General features: G+C 29.5%; 1 protein-coding gene across 4 annotated transcripts in view; it reads right to left on the bottom strand.

Moving 5' to 3' along the window:
- Positions 1 to 15,968, bottom strand: part of LOC107456354 (uncharacterized) — a 177,309-nt gene that overhangs the window by 111,588 nt on the left and 49,753 nt on the right. For 2 of the 4 annotated variants that reach the window (XM_087159709.1, XM_087159710.1), the window contains exon 2: positions 12,805 to 12,964. The exons of the other annotated variants lie outside the window; for them this stretch is intronic. The gene's annotated coding sequence lies outside the window, so the exon portion shown is untranslated. The remainder of the gene's footprint in view (positions 1 to 12,804; positions 12,965 to 15,968) is intronic. 4 annotated transcript variants of the gene reach the window in all.

Raw genomic sequence — 15,968 nt, 5'->3', positions numbered from 1 at the left:
TAAATGCTGATGTTAATTGTTGTCAAGATGGGAAATAAGGGGACATGTGGTCATTAAAAGGCAAATCCTTTTGAAGTAGTTACTCAACACATGGAAGGCAAGATGGAAAAAGGCCTATAATGGACTTTCGAGTAATTAAAGAAGAATATTGCTCACTTACATAGTCCTAAATGTATAGTACGGCTTTCAGGAGAACTCTTCCAGACACCCGTCTCGCGTCGTGGCGGATACTATGGTTACGAGGCAAGGTCACTTCGAATAGGGGTGTGGGGTGATTAGTTTTGTCTTATGCGAAGATCGTTGTAAGTAAACCAATCGACACCTTCTTTCCTCCATTTTACCCCCATTAGAAATGTGCTCTCGCTTGTTACCATAGCAACAGATAGCCCCAGATTTTCAGTCTGGCGGAGTTTTCCTCAATGCCGCACTATATTCCCATGTTTTCTTTTTGTAATAGCGGAAAGTTAGTAACTTCTCCTAAAATGCTGTATTCGTTATAGCGAGCTTTTACTGTAGATATTTTGAACATTTTACAGAGAGTGTTACCTTTACCATTATGTAGTATAAATATTTTTTTTCTAAGCTATAGGTATCACCAATTTAAAATATAAATTATAATCGATGTTCATCTTTTACGGCACATTTAACTTAATTTCAACGTAACTGCCAAATAGAAAGAAATGTATACAACGACCGGTGATTCTTACTAGGAAAAAAAAAAGTTATACACCTGTTTTTTGCACCTGTTTCCGGGTCTTTTGGTGAGCTGTGAAGATAAATTTTAATTATATTTGTCTGAAGCTCCAATCGAATACGTTTCTGATGATCGGATGAAAAAATTTAAGTATCGATCACTTTTATTGTATATTTAAGATAAAACTCAATAGCCGATTATATCGATAAAATAATTATCTGAAAACAAGACAAGTGATAAATGGAGATACAAGATAGGTCATGATGCGTATATTTTATGAATTATATTCAGCTTAGTGTATATTGAAGAGTTCTTTACTAGAGTTTAATACTATCCGTTTGACTTAATACGTTAGCCAGATCAACTCTTGTTCCATCAATAATTATGTAAATTATTGATGGAACAAGAGTTGATCTGGCTAGCGTATTAAATCTAATTCATTCAATCTTGTTCCACTCCTCTTAGATATTTCGGAGCTCTTGTATTTCTATAGAAGAACAAAATTTACAAGGGCATAGACGTTATAAAATTTATAAAAATGAACAGATTGAGAAATAAACATAATAAACAAAACTCATAAGATATTCAAACTCAAACCAATTGGTAGTAGAGCTAGAGGGTGCTATAAAGTCTAAAAATATTGAAAAAATAACGGGCTAGCAAAAGCATAAATAAAATAAAATAAACACATAAAGAGATAAATAATAAAATAAAAGCAGACGATAAAATTAGAAGACTTTTTTAGAATAACAGAGAGTTGTTGTTGTGGAATTTGAGTTTTCATATATCCCACTTTATCTAGTTTGTTTTATAATATTTTATCTATCCCGTTACGGGTGAGTTTTCATATATCCCGTTACGGGCATTTTTCTACTTTGTTTATAAGATTTAACTATCCCGTTACGGGTACTTCATATTTGTTACTGTATTTGTTGTGGTGTGAAATAAATGTTTTTTTAATAAAACAAAGAACTGTTTCTTAATAAAGATTGATACGTTACAGTGCACAGAACTTTAATGGCTAGACGCAGATTTAAAAAAAACAAAAACAAATTCATCTGAGTATCGAACAGGTAAGACTTTGGCAACATGACACCCGACTTGGAGTAATGTTCTGAAGAAAGACAAGGCCCACTTCAGGCTGTCGCGCCAATGATGATAATGATATTAAAACATAATATCGTACAAATTTCCTGTAAACTTAAAATATGGTGTTGAGTTAACACATATTATTAGACTTCTTAAACTTGAGTGCGCGAATCTGTGGAATTTGAACAGAGATATAGATCAATTTAATTCCCCAAGAAGGTTGCGGCAAATGTGCATCGATATTACGGTTCAATGTTGAATCAATTTTTCTGACTAGTGGTGCAACGAATCGTGGTTTGATAGAATGTTTGAATATTTAGCAAACACTTAAAAAAATTATGGCACTTTGGGTGCACTATCCGTAAAATCAATTTTTACTGTAAAATATTATACTGTAATATTTACAGTAATATTAGTTTAATTAGAATGATTCAGTGATTTTAAGGTAATTATTACAGTAAAAAATTACGGTATATCAGATTTTTTGTTTCCGTAAAAATGAATTAAACAGTGAACCAGCAACCGAAAGTTCGTACTTTTTATCGTACTTCGATTCGGAATTTTTTACAGTGTATCTATAGCTGAACATTGAATTTCAACCAAAATACTTTATACTAATACTTTCATGTATTTTTCATTGAATACATGCATTAAAGATATATTACAAATTTTAATTAGTTTTGAACATTTATTACTATTTTAATAATAATAAAAAAAAACAGCTTTGAAACAGTAAAATTTTTTCCAGAAAAGCCTTTGAACATTCACTTTTTAACATTAGGTCATCAATTTATATGAGTTTTAGAAGGAGGCCTGTTGTCAGTTGTCCAGTAATTATAATATACTTCATTCTATAAAGCTGCTATTTGAAAATATTGTTTGAACTGCTTTGTTAATTTATTTATATATTGAAAACATTTTATTCAAATTAAAGACTGAATCAAGAATTTAAAATAGATATTTCAAGTATAATATTAAAATCACAGTACAAAGAAAACATAATAAATTACATTATTGTTTATGGCAAATTAATTCATACTTTTCATTCAGCAATTTTCAAATATTTTTTTTTAAAAATTTCATTCAAATTTTTCCATTTGTAATTTTCATATTTCAAAAAAAAATTTATTAAAACTAAATTTCATTACGGATTTAAAGAATTTTTTTTTTCTTCAAATAAGAATCAAAGCTAATATTCATCTTAGAAACAACATATTTTTCTTTTCTTTTTTTCCTTCTCAAATATTAAATAGCGCAGTTATTTACTGCAAGATAATTAATCAAAATTTGATTACTCTTCAGGCGTTAATTCATAATACAATCCGAGACACTGTAGAAAGTTCATTATTACGGTTTAAAGTTTGCGCTGTGGGTGCAACATGTTAGACCGTAAAATGTTATACCGTAATTTTTAATATTACAGTAAAAATTACGGTAAAAATTACTATAATTATTACGGTAAAAATTATGGTATATCAAATTTTTTGTTCATGCATGCTCGGTAAAAATGGATTTATCGGAATTTTTTGTCGTAATCAGAGCGTACAGTGTAGTTGTGTTATTTAAAAAACCCCAATTGTTATTATTATAAAAGTAAATAATTTTGTTTTTAATGTTCGGTGGAATTATTGGGCGAATTAATTACTTTAAAATCCGACCATCAAGGGGTTTTTAACACATACATCTAAATTCTACTTTACAAAGAATAATTTTAATCATAACTGCAAATGATTCAGAAACGGTTATACACCACGTAATTTTATAAAAATAAATAAAAACGTGAAAGTGAAATGAATAAAAACATTAAGTGAATGGCAACAAAATAAATGGAATACGGATAAGCTAGATAGGTAGCAAAACATGTGGAGAGCTTTTTTATCTACCGGTGTTTTAGTGCCGAGACAAGGACCCCCCTATAATGTGACTATTTTTAGGACTAGATAGTCATTTGAGAAAACGCTTCTTAAGAAACGACGGATAAAGGGATAAGCTTACCTTTCAATATAGCGTCGGTAATAGAGCAATAGTAGTATTACTTTTCCTTTTCAAGAAAAAAATAATATTGATCAATCCTCGACTCATGGAATATTTAGTTATGTTTGTGATATTAGTTTCATCATTTCTTATTTGTTTGTTATATAAACTTAAAAAAAAAAAAAAAGTTGAATTGCTACATTAAATAGAGACAAATGAATAGATTAGCATTTTTCCCCCTGAATTATTCTCTAAAAAGAAATTTAAAAAAAAAAATGAAGCTTTTTTCTCCAAGGAGAATTTTTTTAAAAAAAGGAGAAAGAGACGAATTTAAGGTATATTGATAATAATTAATTATAATATTAATTAAAATTATTTATTTAATTCTAATTAAATAAACAGCAAATATGAGAATAATTAGACAGGAAAAAAATATTACAAAGACTTTAGCTGCCATAAACACAGTAACTAAAGCCGGGGATGCAAAATATGTCTGAAAATGAGGACGACGCATCCCAGGGAATAATTTTTGCCTATATATATATAGAAAAAGAAATGCTATACAATTTATAATGCTGTGTCAATATTTTATGTTATGTTAAATCTAACACAAATAACTATGTATGCCAATTTGTTTATTAGTTTAAACTCTTTAAATCTATGAATGAAATTTTAAATTAAGTATTATAAATAATATTTATTATTTTAATGGGTGCATTTTGATTTCTGTTATTAACCAGTATTAAGCTTTCAACAAGTAACAAGCGCTATAATTTTGGGGGAAATTTCAAACACCAAACTATGTTGAAGGGAAACATTAGGCTCTAAAAAGTTTCTGCACCCCAGAATCAAAGTGCGATACTGTTGATATGGGGGCATTGGTCCATTCACCCCTTAACTTAAAGCCCCAAATTAACTTAATCCGACATAATTGTTAGGTTAAGGGTTCAATTACATGAAACAAAGCTTTAGTCTTAAACTAATAAAGCTATATTTTTCTGAATTTTTTTTATGGATTTAGAAAGGGCATAGAGCCTAAATATTTTAGCCATTTTCGCAAGATTTTTTCCATCTACCTTCATCTAGAAAATCAATGAATCATTTTCAATTTTCACATATTTTTATGATCCCCGCAATGCAACGAGGGATTAATTTTTCAAATTTAAAAAAGAAAAAAAAATTGATCACAAATACTTGTCATTTTTACAAACTGCGACAAATCTTTAATTTGAAATCCATTTTTATAATCAGCATAGAGGACGCTGGCTGATGGTAGGCAAACGTAATATAAAAGTCGTGGATAATTGTTAACAACTCCAAACAGTTACAAAAATAACACATTATTCGCTGAAAAGCATTATTTCATAGGACCACAGAGCCTTCGAAGTACTTTCTAGTACATTATTTTTTTCAGTGAAAAGGAAATAAAAGATACTGTTCTTGGTTTGAATTACTCACTTAACAACATATTATGTACAAAATCGAAATATATGTAAGATAATTTTAACATATTTCTCATGCTGAATTTTTCTACACAATAGCCTTAGAAGACAAACAGCCTTAAAAAAAAGATCTCTCGTCATCAAAAGGGCTTCCAAAATAAAATTTAAAAAAGAAAAAAAAAAGACGAAGAAGAAGTAGAAGAGGATATTCATTAATAAAATATAATAGCACCATTTTCTTTATGCAAGTCACGTTTCAGATCTTGCCAGTGAAGAAAGGATATAAGAAATAAAATAAAAAATATGAATTGAGTTTTAAATTTTGCTCTAATGCCCGTCCGACTATTCTTCAAAATTAAAAAGTAAATTATCTCATTTCATAGTAAGTTGTCTTTATCTTTATTTAAATTTTTTTTTTACTAAAAAGCATAGTAAGATCTATAAATTTTCATCTAAAATTAATGGTTTGTGAATTATATATAATTGTGTAGTATGTTTGTGTAATACATGGATATATAAATGGAAAAAGATATAAAGATTTTTTAAAAGAGAAGAAAATTTTTTCCCCTTCTCCTTTAAAAAATCTTAATAGTATCTTTTCCCATGTTTTCTCTATATTTTGAACCTATTTTATGAGTTCTATGAGAAGGAAATAAAGCAGCCTTAATAAAGCAGTGCAGAATTTATCATGTTTATATTTAAAACATAAATTATTACGCAAAACCCTTCATAGTTTAAAAACAAATAATTATGCAAAACTCTTCAAAATAAAACGGTTTATATTCATAGTTCCAAAAACAAATAATTATGCAAAACTCATAACATTCAAATTCCAAAAACAAATAACACAAGCCTGCGAAATTGAACTTTTTGAAAAATACAAGAGAAGTTATTGTTGATTTATATGTTATTTGATGTGCTGATTTCGAAAATGACCTTCATTTTTCTCAATCACATCAGGATTTTTTATAAAATCGATATTAATGTTTTTACTAAAATCCTATTTGGAAAGGAATTCGCTCAAACAATTTTGCATGTACTATCCGGTAACTGTTCTCTTCATTCATTTTGATCTATGTAAAATTTAATCTTGTGAACGAAAATTGATTTTTGAGCTATCAGCTAATTTTTTATAGATTAAAATGAATAAAAAATACTGTTACCAGACAGCAGAAATCACCTCTGGTCGAGAGAAAAACAATAAGTTCCTTGTGTTCAAACTTTTTACATCATTTCATAGAAGAAAATCACCAACATACCATTTTAATTTGTTTTTTCTAGATAACTTACTTGAAATTGAGGAATAACCAAAAATAACAAATATTGCGCATGTGTATATGAAGGTTTGAAACAAAAAACAAAACAAACAAAAAACAAAACAAGCAAAAAACAAAAGAGAAAAGTTTCAATTTAAGTATATACTCGTTTTCCTTTGAAACTTATTTTTGATGATCTTCTTTTATGCTTAATCTCAGCTTTATCCCGAGCTAACATACAACAGCAGTCAGCGAACATGTTCTTGTCCCATCTTCCTTGATATTTATGCTCCATATCTTTGATATCTTGATGGAACCTTTCCCCTTGTTCTTCGCTGACTGCTCCTAAATTTTCATGGAAAAAGTCCACACGTGAGTGAAGGAAATGCATTTTTACACTCATGGAGGAACCCAACGTTTTAAATTTGTTCAGCATTTTCATTACAATTTCCTTATAATTAGGATCCTTGTAATTACCCAGAAATTCACTGACGACATCTTTGAAAGCAACCCAAGCTTCTTTTTCCGTTTCTGTCATGTTAGTCTCAAATTCTTTATCCTTCATGAGTTTGCGGATATCTGGACCAACATTCCTTCTTTCAACTTAGCTTGGGATAAACCTGGAAACTTTTTGCACAAGTATTTGAAACAATTGCCATCTTTTGGAACAGCCTTGACAAACTGCTTCATTACACCTAATTTTATATGTAGCGGAGGTAACAATACTTTTTTCGGATCAACTAAGCTTTTTCGAATAACGTTCTTGGTGCCTGGGTCAAGATTTTGTCTTTTCGGCCATTCTTTTTTGACCCAATGTTGAGTCTGGTCACGGCTGTCCCACTCACAAATGAAACATGGGTACTTTATAAATCCCCCTTGTTGACCAAGAACCATGGAGATAACTTCCAAATCACTGCAAATGGTCTAACTGTGGTCGATATATTGTATTTTGTTCAGGACGAGAGCCAGGTTTTCGTAGCATTCTTTTAAATATACTGAGTGTTCAACTGGTACTGATGCATACTGGCTCCTATGATGAAGAAGAACAGCTTTGAGGCTTCTTTTAGATGAATCTATAAACAACCTCCACTCATCTTTATTGCAGATGACATTAAATTTGCTCATCAATCCAGGAACATCAGAAAAATAGACCAATTTCTCCTCTTCATCAAAGTACTTAATAAATTCCTTCTCACGATACCTGTACCAATAAAAAGATGTTCCTTTGGCTAATAAGTTTTTTTTCTTTCAATCTGGAGCCTAACAATTCAGCTGCCATTTTCGAAAGGCTAAGATCTCTAGTCAGATCATTAAGCTTAACCTGAGAGGAGGGCTGAAGTAAACCGGTATGAGGTGGTTTATATTCGATATCGGAGCCTTGAACTTCTGAATGCTCCAAGTCTGAAGACTCTGAAGAGATGATTGGTAATTCAGTTGGAGGCAAAGGTACAGGCACATCAGGTCCATGAGGAACGGGACGTATGGCCAATGCAATGCTATCAGGATAAGATATTAGTCTTTGATTTTTCCGGTTATAAGCACGAACATGGCAGGAACAAAAATAACAATCATCAAAATGGGTTTTGGGGCTCCTCCACGTCATAGGAATTCCAAATCGTAAGGCAGTCTTCTTTCCTTGATGCCATAAGCGTAGATCATTGAGACACTGCACACAAACTTTATGAGGTGCCCAAGATTTGCTTTGATCTCCGAGTTTCATGCCAAAATATGCGAGATAAAGTTGTCTTACATAGTCTGTAATGCTCCTCATGCGATTTTTAACAACACTATATTCGCCGCGTGTGTAACAAAAATCATCTGGGAAATTTTCACAATGTCTTGAACTCTAAGCCATGTTTCACGAAACGCACAGAAAAAAACCAAACTTTAAAATGACTCTCTATTACGCTTGCCAGTGTTTCTGAGAGGTCAGCGAACCTAGATAAGGATTCTCGCGCCGCTATTGGTAGAGAGAGATTGCTACAGAGAGAGGGACGGTGACAGGAAGTAGTGATAGAGGGATACTTTTGTAAATTTGACCAAAGTAGAATGCTGGTCAGTCAAGAAGGGCGAAATTCCAAAATGAAAATTTTTTATGGTAAATGTTCATAAAAATTCCAGTAAAATTGAATTTTTCTAAAAAACGTGACGTGATGGACATTTTTCATTATTATTTTCCATTTCAGCACCAAAAAATACATTAAGTTCAGCTATCAGACCACTTGTATTTTTTTCATCGCAGGCCTGTGTAATTATTCAGAACTCTTCAAAAATATCACTAAAAGTTTCAAGAAATCAGTTTTAAAGGAATTCTTAAGAAATTGAGACATTGAAAATTCCATTAGTTCATGTCATTCTTTATCGAATTTAAAACAAGCATTTTAAAATGCATTATTTATTTTACTCATTTAAACATAAAATTATCATTAAATAATATCAAACTATCCAAAGTCAAGTTAAGAGTAATAAAAGATCTTTAAATAAATATACTTTCTATGATATGAAATATGCAAAATGATTTAAAATTCACGAAAATCATAGTAAAGAGAAAGTAAGTAAACAAAATGAAAAGCAGTAAAACACAGAATGATAAACTTTAGAATACATAATGAATGCAGATGTCCCCAAGTCAGCCAAAGGCGACGCTCAATTTGACATCTGGCGGGACGCCAAATAAACAACTTCTTGAAATCAATTTTTGTATTAGTTCTTCCCAAGTCCGATACTTTTGCATGGGATATTATATAAGTAATAATTGCAACAGCCCAAATAATTAATGCAAATCGCTATTTATTCATTCATATTAACGAAATTTTGGAATTCATGCATATTTATTTTTTCAATTTTAGGCTTAAGAAATATATGCTTGCACTTTAATTAACTAATGCGTTTAAGTTAAAATATGTTTAATAAGTTATAATATGAAGAAAAAAAGAAGTATGTTTTGTTTCGACATTTATTTAGAGATATATTTTATTGAAATAATGTGATGTTTAAAAATGCTAAACAATTTAAAAACTTCAAAAATATAAATTTTTCTTATTTAATGATAATTTGATAACTGATTAAGCCTCAAATTGATGTGAACTTATAATACGCACGGTACGCTGTTAGTAGTATCATCTAATGATAACTTCTAAACTGAATTAGCCACAAATCTGATGTGAGCCTATACGCATGCTAAACTGTTAGAAATATTATGCAATGATGATTTCTAAACTCATTTAACCAAAAATCTGTTGTGAGTTTATAAAGCGCATGGTACGCTGTTCGAAGTAATATCTACAGATAATTTCCAAACTGATTTAACCAAAAGATTTGATGTGAGCTTAAATTTCGTACTGTACACGATTAAAAGTTTAGAACCGTACTGAATCAAAATAGCGTTCAAATTTGCAACTCTTAATATGGAAACAAATTTAATCATATTGCCGTGTAAATAAATTAACTTCGTAACTTTGGTTACACGATAATAGGGTTCTAACTGAACGGATACCTGATTTAATTTAAAACTTTTGTTTAAGTTGCCACTTATTAAAACCAATATTAATTATGGTTTAAAATTAAACTGATTTTTCTGAGAGTTTTATTCAATATTTGGCGTCAATATTTCAATAGTTTTACCTATATTTTACTTTGCTAATTATTGAGATTATAAAGCGAGTGAACTAAATATAGATTTTTAAAAGGAGAGAAAAAAATGAATAAAAAAATTATATTGATTTTCTAAATAGTTATCGTTGAAGTTACGGATTATAATATGTACTGATGTATAAAATTTTAGGATGCATTTACTTTTATATTCATTAGACGCATTTGCTTATACAGAGTGGGTCAATTAAAAATCTAGCAGCCTTTAACGACTAGCATACCACGTTGTCTTGGATATTTTTCTTTTATTACCAATAATAATGTAAGCTTTGATTTCTTTTAAAAAATTTGTTACCTAAATTTAAAAAAAACTTTATTTTTCACTTTAAACAAATGTTAAGATGAGAGGATCGTTAAAGACCCTTGCGGGTGTCCTAAAAATGACTGATGATTCGAAAATTTAATTGAAGAAAAATGAAAGGATATAGAGATGTTTGTCTGCTGTTTGATGCATTTTATTTAGGAAATCATTTGTATTTATTTTCACCAAATTATAAACGTTAGTTATAAAGTTCCTCAAGAGATGACTCTGCCAACTAAAAAAAACTACAAAAATTTTTTCCTAAAAAAAAAAACAAACAAATGCAGCACCAACAAGGTAAAACTTGAGAACAAAACTAACAGTGCAAATATCTCAGTTAGCATGATCTGACCGGCGGTAGAAAGTACTGTTTCATAGTTTTTTTCATTAGAAGTGAGTCGAATCTGTGCTGTCGAACTTAGTAACAATTGCGAAAATGAAAACCTTTTTTCCTTTCAAGAACTCAACAAATTGTAAATTTTTGCCTGCTTATTATTTGCCTACTTTTATTTAATAAACATTTCTGGGATACCTGATATTAATAGTAAAATAAAGCTTTTGTAATTCAATAGAAACATGCCATATCATAGCAAACATTTCAACTTCAACTAAATAAATTAATCTAGTTTAAGCTTTTTTACTGATATTCACCAAAATATTGAAGGGAAAAAAAAAGAAGAAAAAAAACAGCACCTAAGCGAAAATTTATACGCATATATATTACACGTAGAAATGTTTTAAACACTTTCGAGCTCTACATTCACTTATTCAGTTTATTTAATTTCTGAGTAATTGCTAGATATAGATTTTGTAATTCGAACACTGTTATGAACGGCCAGTTAAAAATAGCTTAGTGTAACAAAAACGCTTACAAACATCTAAGATATTTCTGAGATAAAAATATAAATGTTTATTCCTCTAAGGAATAATTCCAAAGCGTTAGATAACTGCCGAGAGAAATCGTATACACCATATTCTGAGAGTTAAAGCTTTTAATGTGGAAAATTAAGAAATAGGATGGAAAGGGACACATTTATTCTAATTATTTAAACCTGTTTCGGTTTCTGACTCAACTAATTGAATCGCAAATGACATGGTGCAGTTTCAAATCGATTTCCAGACTGGGCGCAGGCTGTTCCAACACAAAATGTGTTAACGAAACTAGTCAAAGACAGTACTGAATTTTAAACGGTACGAATGATTTGCACCACAATTACAAATTTCGCTTTTATCTATGGTGTGTTTAATTCTCTCAATATCTTTAACTAGAATTCAAAATTATTAAATCCCTGAAAAATATCGAAATGATATACATGACTGCCAACATGGATAGGAAAAAAAAATCAAGTAGGTTTTACAAAATAATATAAATTTTATGATAACTGTTGCTAACATACTAAATATTTTACATGTAAGGAATTTTAGCGATTTTTATTGTCAACAAAATACAAAAGCTTTATCACTCTAATAACAATAGAGGGTCGGCAACATCTCCCGTTTATGATCGATATTAAATGAACTTGATTTTTATTATGTTAACTCATAATTTTTAATTGTATTAAAATTACAACAAAATTACGCAAGTAATTTATTATTGATGGTTAAAATTTTTTAAAATTAAGCCATAATAAAGAAGAAACATTACCATCCTACACTGAAGAAATCTCCAGTGCAACTGATGATCCTGTTGTTCTGCTAGCAGGAATTCCTTTCAAATAACAACGCCCCCTATAGGTCGATGCTTTCGCGAATAGCTAGGTTCACTAATACCTAGTTAACTTCTATTTAATCCTTTAAGTTTATATCTATATGCAAGCTGTAAGCTAATTCTCTCATCCTCATATCTTGCGGTTTTATGCTTTGAATGCTCCCAGAATTTTCGAGATGTCAACAAAGTGGAAATGTCCGTTTGAAAAATTTCCAGTAAATTCTATCTAGAAACTTTTTAAGTTGTTTATAAATAGAAGGGTGATTTTTTTTTTAAGGAGAGTGATATAATTCTGAAAATAGATTACACCTTAGATTTACCGGTTAACTTTCAATTATTGTTGAAACTATAACGAATTTATATGATGTTAATTAATTATGCTTGCTTTTAAAAGCAAACTTTGACTTTTTAAAAGGTTGTAACTCCCAGTAAAATGATTTTCTGTGCTCATGTGATAAAAAACGTCGCACTTCAAAATAAAAATAATAAGTAATTTTTATAAATCTTCAGCTCAGCAATTTAGAATTTAATAATAATTTTTTTAATATAGTTTCAAATGAAAATATAAATAAACCTTTATTTTTCATTGTGTAGCCAAAAAACCAATAACCTGACATTTAAATAGCAACGATATGACTTTTTCAAAAATAAATAAATAAATGAACTGAAATAAAATAAATTCCGCTTACCAAGAGACACTTGCCAGTTTCACTGAATCACCAATATTGTTTATAATCCAGAAATTGTCAAAAATAATAATTTCACACCACTAAAACACACAATTTTATATCACACATGTATTTTTATTTTAGTAATCCTTTTGATGCAACAAATTATCCAAAGTAACACCTAAAAGAGAGAGAGAGAAAAAAAGAGAAGAATTAATATTCTTTTTCAATGAATCATTACGTAATCAAATATTTAAATATGAATATTAACGGGTCCGAAGTACATTCATATAATGAGATATACTTTTTCATTACACTTAATCATTTATTCAGAAATGCTCATTTAGGCTTTAAAAGGGATGCACTGCCCGCGTTCTTAACTATGAACCTTTTTTTTCCTGTTTTTTTAAAGATTAAGAACATTTAAATTTATTATACTACATACATAATCTATTTGTGGTCAATTTCTTGGGCAGTTGTGGGAGAAAAACTACATATATATAGCCATAATTCTTTTAAAACCTTGACAATTGTAGCTTGCGTGAACACGATATCAAACAAAAACATCCCCCCCTTTTTTTTTAAAAAAAAATTGTAACTAGGGTAAATCTTAACATTTTCACGGTTTTCATTAAAAATATATTTCGATGCGGACAGAAGTAATGATAGTGGTTTTGATTTTATTCATATAATAGGTTGTACAATCCAGTTTGCTTCTAAGCCAATATACCTATATAGGATGACTATATCCAACATTTATTAAAATGTCCAGAAAGTAATTCATCAGCATGAAATGAAACATAGCATGAAGACATCTCTCTAGGCTAATTAATCAACAAGCAAGGAACAATAATAAACCAAGTGGTTTGGCACATGGCCAAAGAGTTCTTCGACACTAAAACAACCGTTTGAGTGGCAGCATTGACGAGTAATCATATTAATAGTAACAATTATGTTCGGAAATAACTCCAGCGAATCATGATCGAAAGACCCCAAGAGAATCAACAAGCTAATTAATAATACCAGAACTCCCATGTTTAATGTATCTTTTTCGAATGGGAGTTGGAAGTCCTTATAAATCTACGAACTTAGGAAACGCCGAGAGTCGTTTTAAACATAAAAAAAAGGTCCCTCAAAAATCAATATTGAGTCACAGATTTAATGACACCGAGTACGAATATAATAAACTAAAATGAGTACAAAAAATAATATTAAATGTAAACTAATTCATTATTTGAGAAAAAGGTGCACAAAGAAAACAATTCTGGTAAAATTACCGCGCACTGTTAGTTTGTTAATGACATTTCTGGTAAAAACAAATACTGATTACTTAAAGCAAAATATGCGGTATTTAAACCACACACTTGGTAACTTTTTCGTTTATATGGTAATTTTTCGGCTCAAATAGTTAAGATTTACTGGAAATTCTGATTTTCAAAATTATAATTCTTATTACCACACATTTGTTAAAAAATACAAAACTATAAAATAAATTGAACCGAAGAAATGGTTTTTATACCTTTTTCTAAAGTATCATGATAGAATTATCCAATTTAAACATGTTTACCAAATTTTATCACATATTATAAAATTAAATTTATTACATATTATTAATAAATTTTACCAAAATCATTGCCATAGCGCTTCGATAAAAATTGCCGAGCTCTTTGATGACATTCTAATGTATCATGATAAAATTACAAAATTCTACCATACATTATAAAACCATAATTTTTTATTCATTTTACTAAAATCATTACTAAAGCGCTTCGGTAAAAATTACCTTGCTTTTTGGTGTTTCATTGATCTAGAAACATAGTAAATTTTACCATGTTTTGACCATATTTTTTTTTCTCGATGCGTAATTTGATCTCGAATTTTTTATAGTATCAAGAGTTGTTATTCCAAATGAGGTCACGAAGTTAGATCTGGGGACACAGAAACTATAATTTATTTTTTAAACCTTTAAATCAATAAATGAATGGGGGAAAAAACACGTTAAAAAGTGATTAGTTAAAACAGAAAATTGTAATTAAAAATTTATATTTTAGACGAAGATTTTCCGTTCGGACACATTATTTTCGCTGTTTTAGACATTTATGCATTAAATACGAAGAAAAAAGATGTGTATATATTTTCGTGGTCATTAATTTTACCTCACTAAAAACGAGAGCAATGGAAAAAATAAATAAAATAAAAATTACAAGAGAATAGGATTAAAAATTACATTTTTGGTCACTGAACTAAAAACTAAATTTAAAAGTATTTATAAATAAAAAAATCAACAATTAAAACCTCAGAAAAAATTGGTTAAAATGTGCATTATAACAAGAGGCACTGAACAAAGGAAAAAAGCAGCTTCTAAAAAATCGGTTCACTATTTCTACAGAAAATATACATCTTAGTTGACAATTCCAACATGCTCTGCTTTAGAATATCTCCTTCTCGCCATTTATGCTCCTTTGTTTTACATTTTCAAGACGATTTAAGTACATGCGTATAGGTAGATCTCAAAATAACCATTCGCCACATGGCGCGGGTCAACAACAAAAAAAAGAAAGAAGGGGGGAAGCGAGTTAATTACCCCCCCTTTTTTTTTTAAAAAAAAATTATGGATAAAAGTACATTAATGGACTCAGGAAAACAGAAGTTTCAGGAGAATTCCTTAACAATTCACATAGTCATTGATTAAACTACATCAATGGTGATCAATTTGTGATGGAACGATATATGTGAAAAGAGAATTCCTTAACAATTCACGTATTTCAAAGTTGTAATGTATACATTAAATGCATTTTGCCTCACCAAATACTTTAAATGTTCTTTAAAGTCAATATGTTTAACTAAATTTTGTTACATATTTATATTATTTTTATTGGTTAATTAATTTTTTTATAGCCGTACATTATTTCTAATAAGAATTTTTTGCAAAAATATAATTTATTCCAAGCAACAACAACAAAAAAATTTCACAAATTGTCGATTAAATTTAAAGGATCAATCAACCTAGTGATATCACTAACTTAGGTTTTAAGAAAAAGTGATCACTAAGTTATTAGAGTCGACCGACTATTAGCTAAACATTTAAATTTTCAGATCTAAGTATAGGTGCAGAATAAGATATTAGTTATACAGTATAACAGGGTGCGTAGCTAAATCTTTCAACAAAAACTAAGCACCTCTTA

This window comes from Parasteatoda tepidariorum, chromosome 3, assembly GCF_982258835.1.
Source record: "Parasteatoda tepidariorum strain Cologne lab strain chromosome 3, Ptep-v5.0, whole genome shotgun sequence".
NCBI lineage: Eukaryota > Metazoa > Arthropoda > Arachnida > Araneae > Theridiidae > Parasteatoda > Parasteatoda tepidariorum.
The sequence above is the reverse complement of the archived record's forward strand: the minus strand, read 5'-3'. Positions and strand labels throughout refer to the sequence as shown.